The sequence below is a fragment of the Cherax quadricarinatus genome, unplaced genomic scaffold (genome assembly GCF_038502225.1).
Source record: "Cherax quadricarinatus isolate ZL_2023a unplaced genomic scaffold, ASM3850222v1 Contig2217, whole genome shotgun sequence".
NCBI classification, from domain to species: domain Eukaryota; kingdom Metazoa; phylum Arthropoda; class Malacostraca; order Decapoda; family Parastacidae; genus Cherax; species Cherax quadricarinatus.
Genome location: NW_027197243.1, coordinates 8,503 through 32,907, shown reverse-complemented (window position 1 = coordinate 32,907; position 24,405 = coordinate 8,503). Strand labels below are relative to the sequence as shown.

The following is a 24,405-nucleotide window of genomic DNA, read 5'->3' as shown; positions in this document are numbered from 1 at the left end:
GGGGTACAAAGGACAGTGATGTGGTACAAATGACAGAGTTGTGGTACGAAGGACAGTGTTGTGGTACAAAGGACAGTGTTGTTGCACAAAGGACTGTGTTGTGGTACAAAGGACAGTGTTGCGGTACTAAGGACAGTGTTGTGGTACAAAGGACAATGTTGTGGTACAAAGGAGTGTTGTGTTACAAAGGACAGTGTTGTGGTACAAAGGACAGTGTTGTGGTACAAAGCACAGTGTTATAGTACAAATGACAGTGTTGTGGTACAAAGGACAGTAATGTTGCACAAAGGACAGTGTTGTGGTGCAAAGGAGTGTTGTGGTACATTACCTGGAGTTTACCTGGAGAGAGTTCCTGGGGTCAACGCCCCCGCGGCCCGGTCTGTGACCAGGCCTCCTTAGGTCAGTGTCCCAGGATGCGACCCACACCAGTCGACTAACACCCAGGTACCCATTTTACTGATGGGGAACATAGACAACAGGTGGAAAGAAACACGTCCAATGTTTCTACTCTGGCTGGGAATCGAACCCAGGCCCTCGCCGTGTGAAGCGAGAGCGTTAACCACCAGGCCAGTGTTGTGGTACAAAGGACAGTGTTGTGGTACAAAGGACAGTGTTGTGGTACAAAGGACAGTGTTGTGGTACATTGGAAAGTGTTGTGGTACATTGGACAGAGTTGTGGTAAATTGGACAGTGTTGTGGTACATTTGACAATGTTGTGCTACAAAGGACAGTGTTGTGGTGCATTGGACAGTGTTGTGGTACAAAGGACAGTGTTGTGGTACAAAGGACAGTGTTGAGGTACAGAGGACAGTGTTGTGGTACAAAGGACAGTATTATGGTACAAAGGGTAGTGTTGTGGTACAGAAGACAGTGTTGTGGTACAAAGGACAGTGTTGTGGTACAATGGGCAGTGTTATGGTATAAAGGACAGTGTTGTGGTACAATGGGCAGTGTTGTGGTACAATGGGCAGTGTTGTGGTACAGAGGACACTGTTGTGGTACAAAGGACAGTGTTGTGATACAAAGGACAGTGTTGCGGTACAAAGGACAGTGTTGTCGTACAAAGGACAGTGTTATGGTACTAAGGACAGTCTTGTGTTGCAAAGAACAGTGTTGTTGTACACAGGACAGTGTTGTGGTACAAAGGACAGTATTATGGTACAAAGGACAGAGTTGTGGTACAGAGGACAGTGTTGTGGTACAGAGGACAGTGTTGTGGTACAGAGGACAGTGTTGTGGTACAGAGGACAGTATTGTGGTACAAAGGACAGTATTATGGTACAAAGGACAGTGTTGTGGTACAGAGGACAGTGTTGTGGCACAAAGGACAGTGTTGTGGTACAATTGGCAGTGTTGTGTTACAGATGACAGTGTTGTTGTACAAAGGACAGTATTATGGAACAATGGACAGTGTTTTGGCACAATGGGCAGTGTTGTGGTACAGAGGACAGTGTTGTGGTACAATGGGCAGTGTTGTGGTACAATGGGCAGTGTAATGGTACGAGTTAATAAGTAAGAGCAAACAATGTGAATTACTTCGTCATAGAGGAAATAGTAATTTAACACCTATAAAAATTATATTAATAACACACAGTCAGTCAGGTAAAAAAAAATATAAACCAATGTAAATAAATATTTACATATTTGCCTTAAACATAATACACAAACATTTACTCAATTATACACACAACGACACTCATATAGAAAATAATATTAAAATTGCTAGTAAAATATTCACTATTAATGTATATAGAGCTAACATGGATTCATAGAAGGAAATTCCAGTTTTAATTCTATAAAAAGATGATTGGAGTCAGTCATGCAGGAGAGGAGAGTATGGAGAGATTGCATATTACAAGCTTGTCAAATTGGCTTTGACACTGTTCCCAAAAATGTTATCTGGGGAAAATTTGTTGGCGTAACTGGGAATATTCAAAAAAGATACATATAGCAAAGAGGTTGTAGAGAGGCTGCTACTGCTAAGTACAAGGCATGGCGAAGGTACAGGAGACATTCTACAACCTATAACAGGAATTTGCACAGGCAAGCCTGTAGGCACATGGGTGAAGTTCAAAACTGGGCCATCTCTAAATGGGAGGGGGACAAAAAAAAAGCTAGCATCAGGTAGAGTAGGCTCCAAAACCTGGTGGTCCCTGGTCAAGGACAGACAAAGTTATCTGCCTGATGAGCTTATTCCACCTCTAAATCGACAGGATGTGGCCACTTCTACTAGTAGTCAAGAGAAAGGCGACCTCTTTGCCCAACACTTTGCTACCAAAATGCAAGTTCCTGATCCAGCAAGGGACCCTCCTGGGATAGCTGCAGGAGCTGTGCCAAAACTGTCAGTGGTGACAATAAGACAAGAAGAGGTGCATCTCCCTCTTAAATCGCTTGACCAAGAAAAGGCTGTGGGCCCAGACACGTTGACACGTTGACCTCTCCACTAAATGGCACCAGTCACTGAATGAATCCAAAGTCAGCTGTGTCGTAGCACTGGACATTGCTGGTGCCTTCGACCGAGTGTGGCACCAGGGCCTCTTGGAAAAAACTGCGAGCACTAGAAATTGCGGGTTCCACACTATATCTCCTCAGTGATTACCTTCATGGTAGATCTCCATGGATAGTTCTCAATGGAACAGAATAGCAAGACATTCTACTGGGGCAAGTGTTCCACAAGGAAGCGTGCTGGGACCATTGTTATGGAATGTCTACATCACTGACCTTCTTCATCTCATCCCAGAATTCCATGCCTATGTAGAAGACTGTACTCTGATATTTACTTACCCATGAGAAGAAATGCCAGCTGCTCTAAGCTACACCATTCACCAGCTAAGAGCTATGTCAGCCTTGGGAAACCGATGGTAGGTAACATTTGCAACTGAGTAAACACAAATTATGATGGTCTCTAGGCACCAAGATGGTAATGCCGGAGCAGTAGTAAGTATGAGTGGGAGAGTGTTGGTACCCAGGGAAGAAGTTGATATAAACCATATTACGGGCGGGGATAGAACCCGCGATCAGAGAGTCTCAAAACTCCAGACCGTCGCGTTAGCCACTGGACGGTCTGGAGTTTTGAGACTCTGCGGGTTCTATCCCCGCCCGTGGTATGGTTTGTTTGCAATCGTGTCATTACGATTTCCTGAGTCAAGAAGTTGATATATTTTGGGTGAAATTTGACTCCAAATTTACCATGAAGAACCACGTTGTAAATCTTACAAACAAGGCAGCCAGGAAGCTTACAACACTTTGACGTATCTCACATTTGCTCGACAGTAGGGATTGCAAGATTCTGTATGAAGCACAAGAACACTCACACCATGAGAATGCTCCACTTTCTTGGTTTGCCTGCCCCCCCCCCCCATCTCATCTGCGACTGGTTGACAGACTAGAGAACAGAGCAAGATGCCTTGTCTCTCGTCGGGAACCATTCTGGACAGATCTGTCATTTCAGCAGAGCCTTCAACACAGGAGGGATGTGCGTGGCCTTACTGTCATGTATAAGGCCAACATTGTCAAAGTACCACACTTGGCTCCACTTCGAGGACAGGGAGAAGCAAGTTTCTATACCACAAGACGGGCAGAAAACAACAGTTTTATTCTGGCTGTACCCTTCTCGAGAACACCACTTCATCTGAGATCATTTATCCCCAGGATGACTAGAGTCTGGAACACATTCGTACAGCATTATGAAAATGCTGGCCAAGAGATGGCTCCAACTTCATCCTGTTCCCTACTTGTATGTTTCATAACAATTAAAATGGTTTCAAATGAGATAATGTAGATAACAGCTCTTAGCTTGTCTGTAAAGTTAGGAATCCTTAACCTGTAAATAGCTTGTCAATAAAGCTAGGGATCCTTAACCTTGTCAAACCCTGTGTAAAAACCAGTACTGAAGAATGTTACACCAGTACTGAAGAATGTTACACCAGTACTGAAGAATGTTACACCAGTACTGAAGAATGTTACACCAGTACTGAAGAATGTTACACCAGTACTGAAGAATGTTACACCAGTACTGAAGAATGTTACACCAGTACTGAAGAATGTTACACCAGTACTGAAGAATGTTACACCAGTACTGAAGAATGTTGCACCAGTACTGAAGAATGTTACACCAGTACTGAAGAATGTTACACCAGTACTGAAGAATGTTACACCAGTACTGAAGAATGTTACACCAGTACTGAAGAATGTTACACCAGTACTGAAGAATGTTACACCAGTACTGAAGAATGTTACACCAGTACTGAAGAATGTTACACCAGTACTGAAGAATGTTACACCAGTACTGAAGAATGTTACACCAGTACTGAAGAATGTTACACCAGTACTGAAGAATGTTACACCAGTACTGAAGAATGTTACACCAGTACTGAAGAATGATGGATCCCAGGTTACAACCTATACAGATGTGACAGAGTGAACAGGCAAAAGGGGGGGGGGGTGGCCTGTACATTGCAGAGTCACTTGTTTGCACAGAACTGCTAAATGCCTCAAATGATGTAGTGGAAGTTTTAGCAGTAAAGGTCGAGAACCAAAACCTAGTCATTGTGGTAGTCTACAAGCCTCCGGATGCAACATCCCAGCAATTCCAGGAACAGCTGTTAAAAATTGACCACTGTCTGGAAAATCTTCCAGCTCCTGCACCCAACATCTTGCTCCTGGGGGATTTCAACTTAAGGCACCTAAAATGGAGGAATATAGCAAATAATATTGTTGCAGTAATAACACCAGGAGGCAGCTCTGATGAAAACTCACACTCACACGAGCTTTTAAATCTCTGCACAAAATTCAATTTAAACCAGCAAATAATAGAGCCTACTAGACTGGAGAATACACTAGACCTCATCTTCACTAACAATGATGATCTGATAAGAAATGTCACCATATCAAAAACAATATACTCAGATCACAACATAATTGAGGTTCAGACATGTATGCGTGGAGCCCCAGACCGACATAATGAGACTAGTCACGAGGGAGCATTCACCAAATTCAACTTCAATAACAAAAACATAAAGTGGGACCAAGTAAACCAAGTCCTAACCGATATAAGCTGGGAAGATATACTAAGCAACACAGACCCCAACTTATGCCTAGAACAGATTAACTTGGTGGCACTCGATGTATGCACAAGGCTTATTCCTCTAAGAAAAAGGAGGAGTAGATGTAAAATAGAAAGAGACAGGCGCTCCCTTTACAGGCGACGGAAAAGAATAACAGAGCGGCTAAAAGAGGTCAATATATCTGAAATGCGTAGGGAGACACTGGTCAGAGAAATAGCAAGCATCGAACTTAAGCTAAAGGAATCTTATAGGAGTCAGGAATCGCGGGAAGAACTAAAAGCCATAAATGAAATCGAAAGAAACCCAAAGTATTTCTTCTCCTATGCCAAATCAAAGTCGAGAACAACGTCCAGTATTGGGCCCCTACTTAAACAAGATGGGTCCTACACAGATGACAGCAAGGAAATGAGTGAGCTACTCAAGTCCCAATATGACTCAGTTTTTAGCAAGCCGCTAACCAGACTGAGAGTCGAAGATCAAAATGAATTTTTTATGAGAGAGCCACAAAATTTGGTTAACACAAGCCTATCCGATGTTATCCTGACGCCAAATGACTTCGAACAGGCGATAAATGACATGCCCATGCACTCTGCCCCAGGGCCAGACTCATGGAACTCCGTGTTCATCAAGAACTGCAAGAAGCCCCTATCACGAGCCTTTTCCATCCTATGGAGAGGGAGCATGGACACGGGGGTCGTCCCACAGTTACTAAAAACAACAGACATAGCCCCACTCCACAAAGGGGGCAGTAAAGCAACAGCAAAGAACTACAGACCGATAGCACTAACATCCCATATCATAAAAATCTTTGAAAGGGTCCTAAGAAGCAAGATCACCACCCATCTAGAAACCCATCAGTTACACAACCCAGGGCAACATGGGTTTAGAACAGGTCGCTCCTGTCTGTCTCAACTATTGGATCACTACGACAAGGTCCTAAATGCACTAGAAGACAAAAAGAATGCAGATGTAATATATACAGACTTTGCAAAAGCCTTCGACAAGTGTGACCATGGCGTAATAGCGCACAAAATGCGTGCTAAAGGAATAACAGGAAAAGTCGGTCGATGGATCTATAATTTCCTCACTAACAGAACACAGAGAGTAGTCGTCAACAGAGTAAAGTCCGAGGCAGCTACGGTGAAAAGCTCTGTTCCACAAGGCACAGTACTCGCTCCCATCTTGTTCCTCATCCTCATATCCGACATAGACAAGGATGTCAGCCACAGCACCGTGTCTTCCTTTGCAGATGACACCCGAATCTGCATGACAGTGTCTTCCATTGCAGACACTGCAAGGCTCCAGGCGGACATCAACCAAATCTTTCAGTGGGCTGCAGAAAACAATATGAAGTTCAACGATGAGAAATTTCAATTACTCAGATATGGTAAACACGAGGAAATTAAATCTTCATCAGAGTACAAAACAAATTCTGGCCACAAAATAGAGCGAAACACCAACGTCAAAGACCTGGGAGTGATCATGTCGGAGGATCTCACCTTCAAGGACCATAACATTGTATCAATCGCATCTGCTAGAAAAATGACAGGATGGATAATGAGAACCTTCAAAACTAGGGAGGCCAAGCCCATGATGACACTCTTCAGGTCACTTGTTCTATCTAGGCTGGAATATTGCTGCACACTAACAGCACCTTTCAAGGCAGGTGAAATTGCTGACCTAGAAAATGTACAGAGAACCTTCACGGCGCGCATAACGGAGATAAAACACCTCAATTACTGGGAGCGCTTGAGGTTCCTAAACCTGTATTCCCTGGAACGCAGGCGGGAGAGATACATGATTATATACACCTGGAAAATCCTAGAGGGACTAGTACCGAACTTGCACACGAAAATCACTCACTACGAAAGCAAAAGACTTGGCAGACGATGCAACATCCCCCCAATGAAAAGCAGGGGTGTCACTAGCACGTTAAGAGACCATACAATAAGTGTCAGGGGCCCGAGACTGTTCAACTGCCTCCCAGCATACATAAGGGGGATTACCAACAGACCCCTGGCAGTCTTCAAGCTGGCACTGGACAAGCACCTAAAGTCGGTTCCTGATCAGCCGGGCTGTGGCTCGTACGTTGGTTTGCGTGCAGCCAGCAGCAACAGCCTGGTTGATCAGGCTCTGATCCACCAGGAGGCCTGGTCACAGACCGGGCCGCGGGGGCGTTGACCCCCGGAACTCTCTCCAGGTAAACTCCAGTGAAGAATGTTGCACCAGTACTGAAGAATGTTACACCAGTACCGAAGAATGTTACACTAGTACTGAAGAATGTTACACCAGTACTGAAGAATGTTACACCAGTACTGAAGAATGTTACACCAGTACTGAAGAATGTTACACCAGTACCGAAGAATGTTACACCAGTACTGAAGAATGTTGCACCAGTACTGAAGAATGTTACACCAGTACCGAAGAATGTTACACTAGTACTGAAGAATGTTACACCAGTACTGAAGAATGTTACACCAGTACCGAAGAATGTTACACTAGTACTGAAGAATGTTACACCAGTACTGAAGAATGTTGCACCAGTACTGAAGAATGTTACACCAGTACTGAAGAATGTTACACCAGTACTGAAGAATGTTGCACCAGTACTGAAGAATGTTACACCAGTACCGAAGAATGTTACACTAGTACTGAAGAATGTTACACCAGTACTGAAGAATGTTACACCAGTACCGAAGAATGTTACACTAGTACTGAAGAATGTTACACCAGTACTGAAGAATGTTGCACCAGTACTGAAGAATGTTACACCAGTACTGAAGAATGTTACACCAGTACTGAAGAATGTTACACCAGTACTGAAGAATGTTACACCAGTACTGAAGAATGTTACACCAGTACTGAAGAATGTTACACCAGTACTGAAGAATGTTACACCAGTACTGAAGAATGTTACACCAGTACTGAAGAATGTTACACCAGTACTGAAGAATGTTACACCAGTACCGAAGAATGTTGCACCAGTATTAAGTAAAGAATGTTACACTAGTACTGAAGAATGTTACACCAGTACTGAAGAATGTTACACCAGTACTGAAGAATGTTACACCAGTACTGAAGAATGTTACACCTGTACTGAAGGATGTTGCACCAGTACTGAAGAATGTTACACCAGTACTGAAGAATGTTACACCAGTACTGAAGGATGTTACACCAGTACTGAAGGATGTTGCACTAGTACTGAAGAATGTTACACCAGTACTGAAGGATGTTGCACCAGTACTGAAGAATGTTACACCAGTACTGAAGAATGTTACACCAGTACTGAAGGATGTTGCACTAGTACTGAAGAATGTTACACCAGTACTGAAGGATGTTGCACCAGTACTGAAGAATGTTACACCAGTACTGAAGAATGTTGCACCAGTACTGAAGAATGTTACACCAGTACTGAAGAATGTTACACCATTACTGAAGAATGTTACACCAGTACTGAAGAATGTTACACCAGTACTGAAGAATGTTACACCAGTACTGAAGAATGTTACACCAGTACTGAAGAATTTTACACCAGTACTGAAGAATGTTGCACCAGTACTGAAGAATGTTACACCAGTACTGAAGAATGTTACACCAGTACTGAAGAATGTTACACCAGTACTGAAGAATGTTACACCAGTACTGAAGAATGTTACACCAGTACTGAAGAATGTTGCACCAGTACTGAAGAATGTTACACCAGTACTGAAGAATGTTACACCAGTACTGAAGAATGTTACACCAGTACTGAAGAATGTTACATTGGTACTAGACAATGCAAGACAATTGGAGTACGTACGATCAGCACTGGAATATGTCAAACCAGTACTGGAGTATATAAGACTAGTACTGGAGTATATTAGATCAGTCCTGGAGTAAATTAGACCAGTGCTGGAGTATATTAGACCAGTCCTGTAGTACATTAGACCAGTCCTGGAGTATATTAGAAATGTGCTGGACAATGTAAGACCAGTAGTGGAGTATATTAGACCAGTACTGGAGTATGTAAGACCAGAACGGGAGTATATTAAACCAGAACTGAAATGTATTAAACCAGAACTAGAGTATATTAGACCAGCACTGGACAATGTAAGATCAGTACTGGTATATATTAGACCAGTACTGGACAATGTAAGACAAGAATATTAGACCAGTACTGGAGTATGTACTACCAGTACTGGAGTATGCTAGACCGGTACTGGAATAAGTTAAACCAGTAATGGAGTATGTTAGACCAGTACTAGAGTATGTAAGACCAGAACTGGAGTATATTAAATCAGAACTAGAGTATATTAGACCAGATCTGGAATATATTAGACCAGCACTGGACAATGTAAGATTAATACTGGACTATATTAGACCAGAACTAGAGTATATTAGACCAGCACCAGACAATGTAAGATCAGTGCTGGTGTATATTAGATCAGAACTGGAGTATATTAGACAAGTACTGGGCAATGTAAGATCAATACTGGAGTATATTAGACCAGAACTGGAGTATATTAGACCAGCACTGGACAATTGAAGATCAGTACTGGAGTATATTAGACCAGCACTAAACAATTTAAGATCAGTACTGGAGCATATTAGACCAGCACTGCACAATGTAAGATCAGCACTGGACTATATTAGACCAAAACTGGAGTATATTAGATCAGTACTGGACAATGTAAGATCAGTACTGGAGTATATTAGACCAAAACTGGAGTATATTAGACCAGTACTGAGCAATGTAAGATCAGTACTGGAGTATATTAGACCAGAACTGGAATATATTAGATCAGTACTTGACAATGTAAGATCAGTACTGGAGTATATTAGACCAAAACTGGAGTATATTAGACCAGTACTGGACAATGTAAGATCAGTACTGGAGTATATTAGACCAGAACTGGAGTATATTAGATCAGTACTTTACAATGTAAGATCAGTACTGGTACGTAAGAGACAAGCGTGAAATTTTCACTTCAAAGTTAAGAGAGTTTAAGACAGAATAACATGGTTTAAGATAGTTTACGATGGTTTAAGATAGTTTAAGATGGTTTAAGATAGTTTACGATAGTCTAAGATAGTTTGAAGGTTCCGTCAGCTGTAGGAAACATGATCACAACATACATGATACTCAGAGGCATCAAGAGGTTAGAAACTGATTGAACGACGCCTCACAATTATAAGCCAAGGGAACCAGGACGGAAAAAATTTCAGTGTGAGTAAAGTGAACAAGGTGGAATAAATGTATTATGAAGATGAGGCTGTCTACATACATGGGTTGGAAAGTGGATACCACAAAGTAGAGTTGATAGAGCTCACTAAAACACACACACACAAGAAAAGAGTGGTGGAGCACCTGGGAAGGAATGGATTAATACAGACAACCAGCATGGTTTCAGGGAAGGGAAATCCTGCCTCACAAACTTGTTGGACTTCTATGACAGGGTAACAGGAGTAAGACAGGAGAGAGAGAGAGAGAGAGAGAGAGAGAGAGAGAGAGAGAGATGGGTAGACTGCATCTTCTTGGACTGTAAGAAGGCTTACGACACAGTACCACACAAGAGATTGGTGGAAAAGCTAGAGGAACAGACAGGAATGGCAGGCAGTGGATCAAGGAGTACCTGACAGAAAGGAAAATAATGTGTGTCGTCACGAGAGGAGGGGGCGCGGGTATCAAGTGGGGCTCCACAACGATCTGATACTTTCATGTATATGTGAATGACATGACGAAAGGGAGAGACGAGAGGTGTCCTTGTTTGCAGATGTGAAACTAACGAGAAGAATACAAGCGGACGAGGACCAAGTAAGCCTACAAGGATATCTGGTCAGGTTCCATGCCTGGTCCGGCAATTGGCTCCTGGAATTTAACCCCAGTAAGTGCAAAGTTATAAAGTTTGGGAAGGAAAAAAGAGACCGCAGACGGAGTACAGCCTAAGAGGTCAGAAGTTGTAAAACTCACTCATAGGAAAGGATCTTGGGGTGAAAGACCAGGCACATCTCCTGAGGCGCACATCAACCATATAACTGCTGCAGTATACAGTTGCCTGGTGAACCTGAGAATAGCGTTTCGACATCTAAGTAAGGAGTCATTCAAGACACTGTCCACCGTGTACGTCAGGCTCATACTGGAGTATGCAGGACTAGTATGGAACTCACACCTAATCAAACACGTCAAGAAATTAGAGAAAGTTAAAAGGTTCCAACAAGAAGAGCTGAGGGGGTTTGACTTACGAGGAGAGGTTAAGAAAACCCATCCTGATGACACTGGAGGACAGGAGGGATGGGGAAGACATAATAACAAATATAAAATTCTGAGGGGAATTGAAAAGCTGGATAGGTACAGAATGTTTCAGAGACGTAACACAGAAACAAGGGGTCACAACTGGAAGTTATAAATTCACATGAGTCCCAGGGATGTTAGGAACTAATTTTTCAGTTATAGAGTTGTCAGGAAGTGGAACAATCTGGAGAGTGATGTAGTGGAGGCAGGGTCCATACACAGTTTTATAAAGAGGTATCACAAAGTTCATAGAGCAGGGAGGGAGTGGACCTAGTAGCGACCAGTGAAGAGGCGGGGCCAGGAGCTATGACTCTATCAATGCAACTACAATTAGGTGAGTACACACACATACACACACACACACACACACACACACACACACACACACACACACACACACACACACACACACACACACACACACACACACACACGGGTCATGGTACGTGATGAGGTATCACAGTGGGCAACTGTGAAGAGCGGGGTGCCACAGGGGTCAGTCCTAGGACCAGTGCTATTTTTGATGTATGTGAATGACATGGTGGAAGGGATAGACTCTGAAGTGTCCCTGTTCGCAGATGATGTTAAGTTAATGAGAAGGATTAAATCGGTTGAGTATCAGGCAGGACTACAAAGAGACCTGGATAGGCTGGACATGTGGTGCAGCAACTGGCTTCTCGATTTCAACCCTGGCAAATGCAAAGTCATGAAGATTGGGGAAGAGCAAAGAAGACCGCAGACAGAGTATAGGCTAGGTGGGCAAAGGCTGCAAATCTCACTCAAGGAGAAAGATCTTCGGGTGACCATAACACCGAGCATCATCAACCAGATAACTGCTGGAGCATATGGGCGCCTGGTAAACCTGAGAATAGCGTTCAGATACCTTAGTAAGGAATCGTTCAAGACACTGTACACTGTGTACGTCAGGCTCATACTGGAGTATGCAGCACCAGTTTGGAGCCCACACCTGTTCAAGCACGTCAAGAAATTAGAGAAGGATCAAAGGTTTGCTACAAGGCTAGTTCCGGAGCTCAGGGGAATGTACTATGGAGAAAGGTTGAGGGAAATCAGACTGACGATACTGGAGGACAGAAGGGTCAGGGGAGACATGATAACAACATACAAAATAATGCGTGGAATAGACAAGGTAGACAGAGAAAGGATGTTCCAGAGAGGGAACACAGAAACAAGGGGTCACAATTGGACAGTGAAGAGAGAGACAGTACACTCTCCTGGATAGTGAAGGAGTACACTAACAGTATGCTCACCCTGGGCAGTGAAAGGAGAAACAGTATACTCACCCTGGATAGTGAAGGGAGAGACAATCTACTCACCCTGGGCAGTGAAGGGAGAGAGAGTATACTCACCCTGGACAGTGGAGAGAGAGACAGTACACTCACCTGTAGTGAAGGAGTATACTTACAGTATACTCACCCTGGGCAGTGAAAGGAGAGAGAGTGTACTCACCCTGGACAATGAATGGAGAGAGTATACTAACCGTGAGCAATATACTCACCCTGGACAGTATTACTCTCCCTGACAAAAGAGACTGGACAGTCAAGGGAGAGAATGTATACTCACCCTGGTAAGAGATACTGGACAGTGAAGGAGAGACAGTATACTCACCGTGGGCAGTATACTCAAACTGGAGTGTGTACTCACCCTGGACAGTATTACCCTCCCTGGTAAGAGAGACTGGACAGTTAAGGGAGAGACAGTATAATCACCCTGGACAGTGAAGGAGAGACAGTATACTCACCCTGGACAGTATTACTCACTCAGGTAAGAGAGACTGAACAGTGAAGGGAGAGACAGTATACTCACCGTGGACAGTATTCTCATCCTGGTGAGTATATTCAAGTTGGGCAGTATTACTCACCCTGGACAGTGAAGGGAGAGACAGTATACTTACCTTGGACAGTATACTCACTATGGAGAGTATACTCACCCTGGACAGTATTACTCACCCAGGAAAGAGAGACTGACCAGTGAAGGGAGAGACAGTATACTTACCGTGGGCAGTATTCTCACCCTGGAGAGTATATTTACGTTGGGCAGTATTACTCACCCTGGACAGTGAAAGGAGAGACAGTATACTCACCCTGTACAGTGAAGGGAGACACAATATACTCACCCTGGACGGCGAAGGAAGAGAGAGTATACTCACCTTGAAAAGCGAAGGGAGAGACAGTGTACTCACCCTGGTAAAAGAGAATGGGCAGTGGAGGGAGAAACAGTATATTCACCCTGGACAGTATACTAACTCTGGTAAGAGATACTGGGCAGTGAAGGGAGAGACAATATACTCACCGTGGACAGTATGCTCACCCTGGAGAGCATACTCACCCTGGACACTATACTCACCCTGGTAAGAGAGACTTGCCAGTGAATAAACAGCATTCTCACCCGTGGACAGTATACTCACCCTTGACAGTATACTCATCCTGGACAGTATACTCACCCTGGTAATAGAGCCTGGGCAGTGAAAGGAGAGACAGTATACTCACCCGTGGACAGTATACTCACACTTGACAGTATACTCACCCGTGGATAGTATACTCACCCTGGACAGTATACTCACTCTGGTAATAGAGACGGGGCAGTGAAAGGAGAGACAGTATACTCACCCGTGGACAGTATACTCACACTGGACAGTATACTCACCCGTGGACAGTATACTCACCCTGGACAGTATACTCACCCTGGTAATAGAGACTGGGCAGTGAAAGGAGAGACAGTATACTCACCCGTGGACAGTATACTCACCCTGGACACTATACTCACCCTGGAAAGAGAGACTGGGCAGTGGAGGTAGAGACGGTATACTCATCCGTGGACAGCATATTCACCAGAGAGCAAAATACTCACCGTGGACAGTGTACTCACCATGAGCACTATACTTGGTAAGAGAGACTGGGTAGTGAAGGGAGACACGGTATACTCACCCTGGACAGTATAATCACCCTGGAAAGTATACTCACCCTGGTAAGAGAGGCTGGGCAGTGAAGGAAGTGACGGTATACTCATCATGGACAGTATACTCACCCTGGTAAGAGAGGCTGGGCAGTGAAGGAAGCGACAGTAAACACATCCTGGGCGGTTTACTCACCCTTGGACAGTATACTCACCCTGGACAGTATACTCACCCTGGACAGTATACTCACTCTGGACAGTATTCTCACCCTGGACAGTATACTCACTCTGGACAATATTCTCACCCGTGGACAGTATACTCACCCTGGACAGTATAATCACCCGGACACTATTCTCACCCTGGTAAGAGAGACTGGGCAGGGAAGGGAGAGACAGTACACTCATCCTGGACAGTATACTCGCCCTGGACAGTATGCTCACCATAGACAGTATACTCACCCTGGACAGTATACTCACTCTGGACAGTATACTCACCCTGGACAGTATACTAACCCTGGAGAGTATACTCTGGACAGTATTCTCACCCGTGGACAGTATACTCACCCTGGACAGTATACTCACCCTGGACAGTGAAGGGAGAGACAGTATACTCACCTGGATAGCGAAGGAGTATACTCACAGTATATTCACCCTGGGCATTGGAAGGAAAGACAGTGTACCCACCCTGGACAATGAAGGGAGAGACAGTATACTCACCCTGGACAGAGAAGGGAGAGACAGTATACTCATCCTGGACAGTGAAGAGAGAGACAGTACACTCTCCTGGATAGTGAAGGAGTACACTAACAGTATACTTACCCTGGGCAGTGAAAGGAGAAACAGTATACTCACCCTGGATAGTGAAGAGAGAGATAATCTACTCACCCTGGGCAGTGAAGGGAGAGAGAGTATACTCACCCTGGACAGTGGAGAGAGACAGTACACTCACTTGTAGTGAAGGAGTATGCTTACAGTATATTCACCCTGGGCAGTGAAAGGAGAGAGAGTGTACTCACCCTGGACAATGAATGGAGAGAGTATACTCACCGTGAGCAATATACTCACCCTGGACAGTATTGCTCTCCCTGACAAAAGAGACTGGACAGTGAAGGGAGAGAATGCATACTCACCCTGGGAAGAGATACTGGACAGTGAAGGAGAGACAGTATACTCACCGTGGGCAGTATACTCAAACTGGAGTGTGTAGTCACCCTGGACAGTATTACCCTCCCTGGTAAGAGAGACTGGACAGTTAAGGGAGAGACAGTATACTCACCCTGGACAGAGAAGGGACAGACTGTATACTCACCCTGGACAGTGAAGGAGAGATAATATACTCACCCTTGAAAGTATTACTCACCCAGGTAAGAGAGACTGAACAGTGAAGGGAGAGGCAGTATACTCACCGTGGACAGTATTCTCATCCTGGTGAGTATATTCAAGTTGGGCAGTATTACTCACCCTGTACAGTGAAGGGAGAGACAGTATACTCACCTTGGACAGTGTACTCACTCTGGAGAGTATACTCACCCTGGACAGTATTACTCACCCAGGTAAGAGAGACTGACCAGTGAAGGGAGAGACAGTATATTTACCGTGGGCATTATTCTCACCCTGGAGGGTATATTTACGTTGGGCAGTATTACTCACCCTGAACAGTGAAGGGAGAGACAGTATGCTCACCCTGTACAGTGAAGGGAGAGACAGTATACTCACCCTGGACGGGGAAGGGAGAGACAATATACTTACCCTGGACGGCGAAGGAAGAGAGAGTATACTCACCTTGAAAAGCGAAGGGAGAGACAGTGTACTCACCCTGGAAAAAGAGACTGGGCAGTGGAGGGAGAAACAGTATATTCACCCTGGACAGTATACTAACTCTGGTAAGAGATACTGGGCAGTGAAGGGAGAGACAATATACTCACCGTGGACAGTATGCTCACCCTGGAGAGCATACTCACCCTGGACACTATACTCACCCTGGTAAGAGAGACTTGCCAGTGAATAAACAGCATTCTCACCCGTGGACAGTATACTCACCCGTGGACAGTATACTCATCCTGGACAGTATACTCACCCTGGTAATAGAGCCTGGGCAGTGAAAGGAGAGACAGTATACTCACCAGAGCCTGGGCAGTGAAAGGAGAGACAGTATACTCACCCGTGGACAGTATACTCACACTGGACAGTATACTCACCCGTGGATAGTATACTCACCCTGGACAGTATACTCACTCTGGTAATAGAGACTGGGCAGTGAAAGGAGAGACAGTATACTCACCCGTGGACAGTATGCTCACACTGGACAGCATCCCTCTCGCGTGCCTTAAGTACACTATGGAGGAGGAGCTTGGACATGGGTGAAATTCCACAGTCACTTAAAACAACGGATATAGCCCCACTCCATAAAGGTGGCAGCAAAGCATTAGCTAAGAACTATAGACCAATAGCTCTGACGTCCCACATCATAAAAATCTTTGAAAGAGTGCTAAGAAGCAGGATTGCAAATCACCTGGATTCCCAAAATCTGCACGATCCAGGGCAACATGGGTTCAGGGCAGGTCGCTCCTGCCTCTCACAACTATTGGATCACTATGACATGGCCTTGGATGCACTGGAAGAAAATCAGAATGCAGATGTAATATACACAGACTTTGCAAAAGCATTTGACAAATGCGATCATGGCGTAATAGCCCATAAAATACGTGCTAAAGGAATAACTGGGAAAGTGGGGAGATGGATCTTCAACTTCCTAACAAATCGAACACAAAGAGTAGTGGTCAACAGAGTTAAATCGGAGGCTGCCATAGTGAAGAGCTCTGTTCCACAAGGCACAGTACTCGCCCCCATCTTATTCCTTATCCTCATATCAGACATAAACAGAGATATACACCACAGCACCGTATCATCCTTTGCGGATGATACTAGGATCTGCATGAGGCTGTCATCTGCTGAGGACGCGGTTAACCTCCAAGAAGATATAAACAAAGTTTTCCAGTGGGCAACGGTAAACAATATGATGTTCAATGAGGACAAATTCCAACTACTCTGTTATGGAAAACTGGAGGAGATAATAACTAGATAATAACTACTGACTCCGGCCATACAATAGAGCGGAAAAATAATGTAAGGGACCTGGGAGTAGTAATGTCTGAGGATCTCACTTTCAAGGATCACAACAGTGCCACGATCGCACGTGCAAAGAAAATGATAGGATGGATAATGAGAACTTTCAAAACGAGAGATGCCAAGCCCATGATGATCCTTTTCAAATCACTTGTTCTCTCTAGGCTGGAATACTGCTGTACATTAACATCTCCATACAAAGCAGGTGAAATCGCAGATCTAGAGAGTGTACAGAGATCCTTTACTGCACGTATAAGTTCTGTCAAGCACCTTAACTACTGGGAACGCTTGGAAGCACTTGACTTGTACTCGTTGGAACGCAGGAGGGAGAGATATATCATAATCTACACTTGGAAAATCTTGGAAGGAATGGTCCCAAATCTGCACACAGAAATCACTCCCTACGAAAGTAAAAGACTGGGCAGGCGATGCAAAATGCCGCCAATAAAAAGTAGGGGCGCCATTGGTACACTAAGAGAAAACACCATAAGTGTCCGGGGCCCAAAACTGTTCAACAGCCTCCCATCAAGCATTAGGGGAATTGCCAATAAACCCCTGGCTGCCTTCAAGAGAGAGCTGGACAGATACCTAAAGTCAGTGCCGGATCAGCCGGGCTGTGGCTCGTACGTTGGACTGCGTGCGGCCAGCAGTAACAGCCTAGTTGATCAGGCCCTGATCCATCGGGAGGCCTGGTCATGGACCGGGCCGCGGGGGCGTTGATCCCCGGAATAACCTCCAGGTAACCTTGAGGTATACTCATCCTGGACAGTATACTCACCCTGGACACTATACTCACCCTGGTAAGAGAGACTGGGCAGTGAAGGGAGAGACAGTATACTCATCCTGGACAGTATACTCACCCTGGACAGTATACTCACCCTGGACAGTATACTCACCCTGCACAGTATACTTACCCTGGACAGTATACTCACCCTGGACAGTATACTCACTCTGGACAGTATTCTCACCCGTGGACAGTATACTCACCCTGGACAGTATACTCACCCTGGACACTATACTCACCCTGGACACTATACTCACCCTGGACACTATACTCACCCTGGTAAGAGAGACTGGGCAGTGAAGGGAGAGACAGTATACTCATCCTGGACAGTATACTCACCCGAGGACAGTATACTCACCCTTGACACTATACTCACCCTGGTAAGAGTGGCTGGGCAGTGAAGGAAGAGACAGTAAACACATCCTGGGCAGTTTACTCACCCGTGGACAGTATACCCACACTGGACAGTATACTCACCCTGGACAGTATACTCACCCTGGACACTATGCTCACCCTGGTAAGAGAGACTGGGCAGTGAAGGGAGAGACAGTATACTCATCCTGGACAGTATACTCGCCCTGGACAGTATACTCACCCTGGACAGTATACTCACCCTGGACAGTATACTCACCCTGCACAGTATACTCACCCTGGACAGTATACTCACCCTGGACAGTATACTCACTCTGGACAGTATTCTCACCCGTGGACAGTATACTCACCCTGGACAGTATACTCACCCTGGACACTATACTCACCCTGGACACTATACTCACCCTGGTAAGAGAGACTGGGCAGTGAAGGGAGAGACAGTATACTCATCCTGGACAGTATACTCACCCGAGGACAGTATACTCACCCTTGACACTATACTCACCCTGGTAAGAGAGGCTAGGCAGTGAAGGAAGAGACAGTAAACACATCTTGGGCAGTATGCTCACCCGTGGACAGTGTACTCACACTGGACAGTATACTCACCCGTGGACAGTATACTCACCATGGACAGTATACTCACCCTGGTAAGAGAGGCTGGGCAGTGAAGACAGTGGGTGACAGTGATCAGTGAAGGGACCACACACATGGATGTTCCCCAGTGGTAAGCTGTAGTTGCTACCCGTGGCGTTACTTCCCCTGGGCACTTCCTCTGGGGAGCTTCTACCCCGAGGCGCCCCCACCACCACTCTGCCAAACACACACACAGGTTAGACATAAGGTTTTAGTAAGATCACATGTTGTGGGATTTGGTCCATGTCCCTTCACGAAAGCTGTCTAAATGCTGTTAGATAGATCTTAATCCAAAGAATTATAGCTTATCTCCCCCCCCCCTCTTTTAGAGTTATCGTTCCTGATTAACCTCCCCTATTTCCTTTGGAGTCGTATTATGTTTGTTTATTATTAAATTATTGTAAACATAAATAAAATATATTTAGTTGGATTAAGCTAAATTAAATTGTGCTTGTTATAATAAGGTTACGTAAGTTTTCTAAGATTGTTTTGGTACAAAATTATTAATTTTTACATTAAAATAAACGAGAAAAATATATCTTTAAAGGTATAAGAGATTAAATATATATATATATATATATATATATATATATATATATATATATATATATATATATATATATATATATATATATATATATATATACATATATATGCAAAACAATCACTCTGAAAGAATAGAGAAATTCCAAGCGCTTTCGTGACTACTCACATTATCAAGGAACTATGAAAGTGAAGCATCCAAGGAAGCTATATAAGGGGTCGGCCAGCACCTCACTATCAGATCCCACAACGGTTAAACACGTGACGCGCGGCGAGCCAACTTGGATAGGTCCTTTGCAAAACTCACCCCCAAGCTATTTATTTGTCCAGTGTATTATTAAATTCTTCCCAAATTCTATTAATTATAAATGGATCTAATTTATATAAACCAAAGGAAATATTCATATTATTGTCAAAACTGCTTTTTATGAAACAAGATTCAATTATATTCCATGGTCGACAGGAATATAATTGAATCTTATATATAATTGAATCTTATATATATATATATATATATATATATATACATATAAATATATATATATATATATACATATATATATATATATCCATATATATATATATAATATACATATATATACACATATATATATATATATATATATATACATATATATATATATATATACACACACATATATATATATATATATATATATATATATATATATATATATATATACATATATATACACATATATATATATATATATATATACAAATATACATATATATATATATATATATATATATATATATGTATATATATATATATAGGAGGCTTCAGAGTGGGGAGGGGATGTGTAGATCAAGTGTTTACATTGAAGCATATATGTGAACAGTATTTAGATAAAGGTAGGGAAGTTTTTATTGCATTTATGGATTTAGAAAAGGCATATGATAGACTGGATAGGGGAGCAATGTGGCATATGTTGCAAGTATATGGAATAGGCGTTAAGTTACTAAATGCTGTAAAGAGTTCTTATGAGGATAGTGAGGTTCAGGTTAGGGTGTGTAGAAGAGAGGGAGACTACTTCCCGGTAAAAGTAGGTCTTAGACAGGGATGTGTAATGTCACCATGGTTGTTTAATATCCTGTCTAAGGGCAATGTGTGGTGCAAATATTATGCAGAAAATTCGGGGTGTGAAAATTAGGAGAAGGTGTGGAGTTAATAAAAGTATTAGTCAGAGGGCTGAAGATGGTCTGTTGAGGTGGTTTGGTCATTTAGAGAGAATGGATCAAAGTAGAATGACATGGAGAGCGTATAAATCTGTAGGGGAAGGAAGGCGGGGTAGGGGTCGTCCTCGAAAAGGTTGGAGGGAGGGGGTAAAGAAGGTGTTGTGGGCGAGGGGTTTGGACTTCCAGCAAGCGTGCGTGAGCGTGTTAGATAGGAGTGAATGGAGACAAATGGTATTTAGGACCTGACGAGCTGTTGGAGTGTGAGCAGGGTAATATTTAGTGAAGGAATTCAGGGAAATCGGTTATTTTATATAACCGGACTTGAGTCCTGGAAATGGGAAGTACAATGCTTGCACTCTAAAGGAGGAGTTTGGGATATTGGCAGTTTGGAGGGATATATTGTGTATTTTTATACGTATATACTTCTAAACTGTTGTATTCTGGGCACCTCTGCAAAAACAGTGATTATGTGTGAGTGAGGTGAAAGTGTTGAATGATGAAAGTATTTTCTTTTTGGGGATTTTCTTTCTTTTTGGGTCACCCTGCCTCGGTGGGAGACGGCCGACTTGTTGAAATATATGATGCTTCAACCAAACCAGCTTGACTTTGTGGTCTCTCAAGAAAGTGAAGCAGCCGTTCCTGCAACAAGGGAGTATATCAACAACCTGCCTGAGGACAATGCAGTGGTAAAATTAGATTTCAAGGTTAGGGAAATCACAGTCAGACTGACCAGTGAGCTAAATGTCTGGTTCCTGGATGATGGCACACTAGCAGGTACAAAGGAGTCCTTCTAGATTATCTTAAACAGGTGATGACACGGGAACAGAAAATGAGTTTCATCCTGAATCCATCCAATTGTGAAATCATCTCAGTCAGTTAACAAGTGATAGATGCAGAGAGATCAAAACTGCCAGGAGCATCAGTCATTGCCCCCACAAATAGCGTCTTGCTTGGAGCACTTCTGGGAAGCGATGCCATTGACACAATTCTCAGGAAGAAACTGGAAGAGTTGAGGAGAATGGAACAACGAATAGGCAATCTTGACACCCACGATACCTTGTACCTTCTCACAAAGTGCTTGAGTCTGCCCAGGTTGACATATTTCCTAAGATGTGCACCTTCATATGATAACCCTATACTGCACGAATATGACAGTATCCTGAGGCAGATTTTTACGAAAGTACTTAACCTTACTCTAGAAGACGGGCAGTGGAACCAAGCTACACTTCCAGTCAGACTAGGAGGCATTGGTGTCCGCAAGTCATCACAGATTGCGCTACCTGCTTTTCTGTCCTCATGCATTGCATCCAGAGGGCTTGTAGCAGCGATTCTCCCTGAACATCTTAGAGACAAGATTGGAGCCCAGGAACAAAAATTCATTGACAGAGCCATGATCCGCAATAATCTAACGAGCTCTGAAACCAGACCTGCTCCCCCCAACAACTAAAAACAGTCGAACTGGGATGGTCCAGTAGTGGAGAATATAGCCTCAACAATGCTTCAGAGTGTGTCAGGGAAGGTTAGAGCCCGCCTCCTGGCTTTGAGAGCTCCTCATGCAGGGGACTTTCTGTTGGCTGTTCCCAACTCCAGCCTTGGCACACGCCTCGACCCACAGACCATCCGCATTGGTGTTGCCCTTCGACTTGCCGCCCCTATTCTCGCCGAACACAGGTGTATTTGTGGCAGTGAAGCAGCAGACCGATTCGGGTACCATGGTCTTGTGTGCCGTAAATCCGAGGGAAAGATTGCAAGACATGAGGAGGTTAATAACATTATCAAGAGGAGCCTCACAACAACCAGATGTCCAGCAATAAGAGAGCCACCCCAACTATGCAGATCTGATGGCAGCTAAAAGCGTCCAGATGGTATTGCACTTCAAGCCTGGACAGACGGCAAGCAGTTGGTGTGGGACTACACATGTGCATCTGCCTTGGCTGATACCTATCTCCAATACACCAGGGAGGAAGGAGGGGCAGCTGCCAGCTTCAGGGAGTCCCAAAAGTCTAGAAAATATGGAGAACTTGCCCATCATTATATGTTTGTTCCCATAGGCTCAGAGACCCTTGGCTCATGGGGAAAGAGTGCATCTAAGTTCCTTAAGGAGCTAGGCAAAAGACTCATCAGGGTAACTAGGGATCCCAGGGCAGCTAGTTTTCTTTTCCAGCGACTCAGCGCTGCTGCTCAGAGGGGTAATGCCTGCTGCATCTTGGGCACGCGCCCCAGCTCTGAGGAGCTGGATGAGATTTTCGCATTATAATCAGTGACGAACGCGTAACAATATGTACTAGACATGTATCTCTCACATATGCCTCATGTACTGTATATGCCATATTTGTATATATACATATGTATATATATATATATATATATATATATATATATATATATATATATATATATATATATATATATATATATATATAATATATATATATATATATATATATATATATATATATTATATATATATATGTGCCGAATATGTAAAACTGGTCAATTAGCAAGAACTCATTTAAAATTAAGTCCTTTCTAAAATTTTCTCTTATACGTTTAAAGATATATTTTTTTTAATTAATGTTAATGTAAAAATTTTTAATTTTGCACCAAAAGAATCTTAGAAAACTTACCTAACCTTATTATAACAAGAACAATTTATTTTAGCCTAACCCAACTAAATATATTTTAGATTTGTTTACAATAATTTAATACTAAACAAACACAGTGAAATATATTTTTTTCGTTAGGTTCAGAATGATTTTGGCGAAATTATTGCATACACAAATTTTCACTTGTCCTATATGGCAAGATGAGCGTTGCTATTTAAGCCAAGATCGCAAGTTCTGCCTATTCGGCACGACATATATATATATATATATATATATATATATATATATATATATATATATATATATATATATATATATCTCTGCAGGGGTATACATAATCCCTTGTAATGACTGCAGCAAATTATACATGGATGAAACAGCAAGAGACCTCCACACACGTATCTCAGAACACCAGTACGCGGGCAGATCTGACGATTCAAGGAATGCCTGTGTTCAACACCGAATTTCGCACAACCACAGAAACGCAAGACTTATCGCCAGAGAAGACAACATTCAATATCGAAAAATCCTGGAATCATCACTTTTCTCTATATCCAACAACTTGAACCAGGATAACGGCTTCTATACATAGCTGAACCCCTCGCCAAGAAATTTCTTCATCTCTATCCCACATAAGAACATAAGAATGGAGGAACACTGCAGAAACTCTACTCATATACTAATCCAATCTCTCTTCCAAGCTAGCCAAGGTATTACACTCTATAACCCTAATCGGTAGATTGTCACATGCAGCATTCTCCACCTGACCCTGCGTTCTCAACCTAACTTCATCCTGTAAATACTCACGTACCTTCCTCCCAGGTAGACTGCCTATTATTTATCCATTTGACACATTTTCCAGTTCACACACTCAGTTCACGGAGTTCACTA

General features: G+C 43.3%; 1 long non-coding RNA gene across 1 annotated transcript in view; it reads right to left on the bottom strand.

The window, feature by feature from the left end:
* Positions 1-19,380, bottom strand: part of LOC138851809 (uncharacterized) — a 50,863-nt gene extending 31,483 nt beyond the window's left edge. Inside the window, exon 1 of the long non-coding RNA XR_011391419.1 lies at positions 19,176-19,380. This is a non-coding gene — a long non-coding RNA (uncharacterized lncRNA). The remainder of the gene's footprint in view (positions 1-19,175) is intronic.
* Between the last annotated feature and the right edge of the window lie 5,025 nt (positions 19,381-24,405).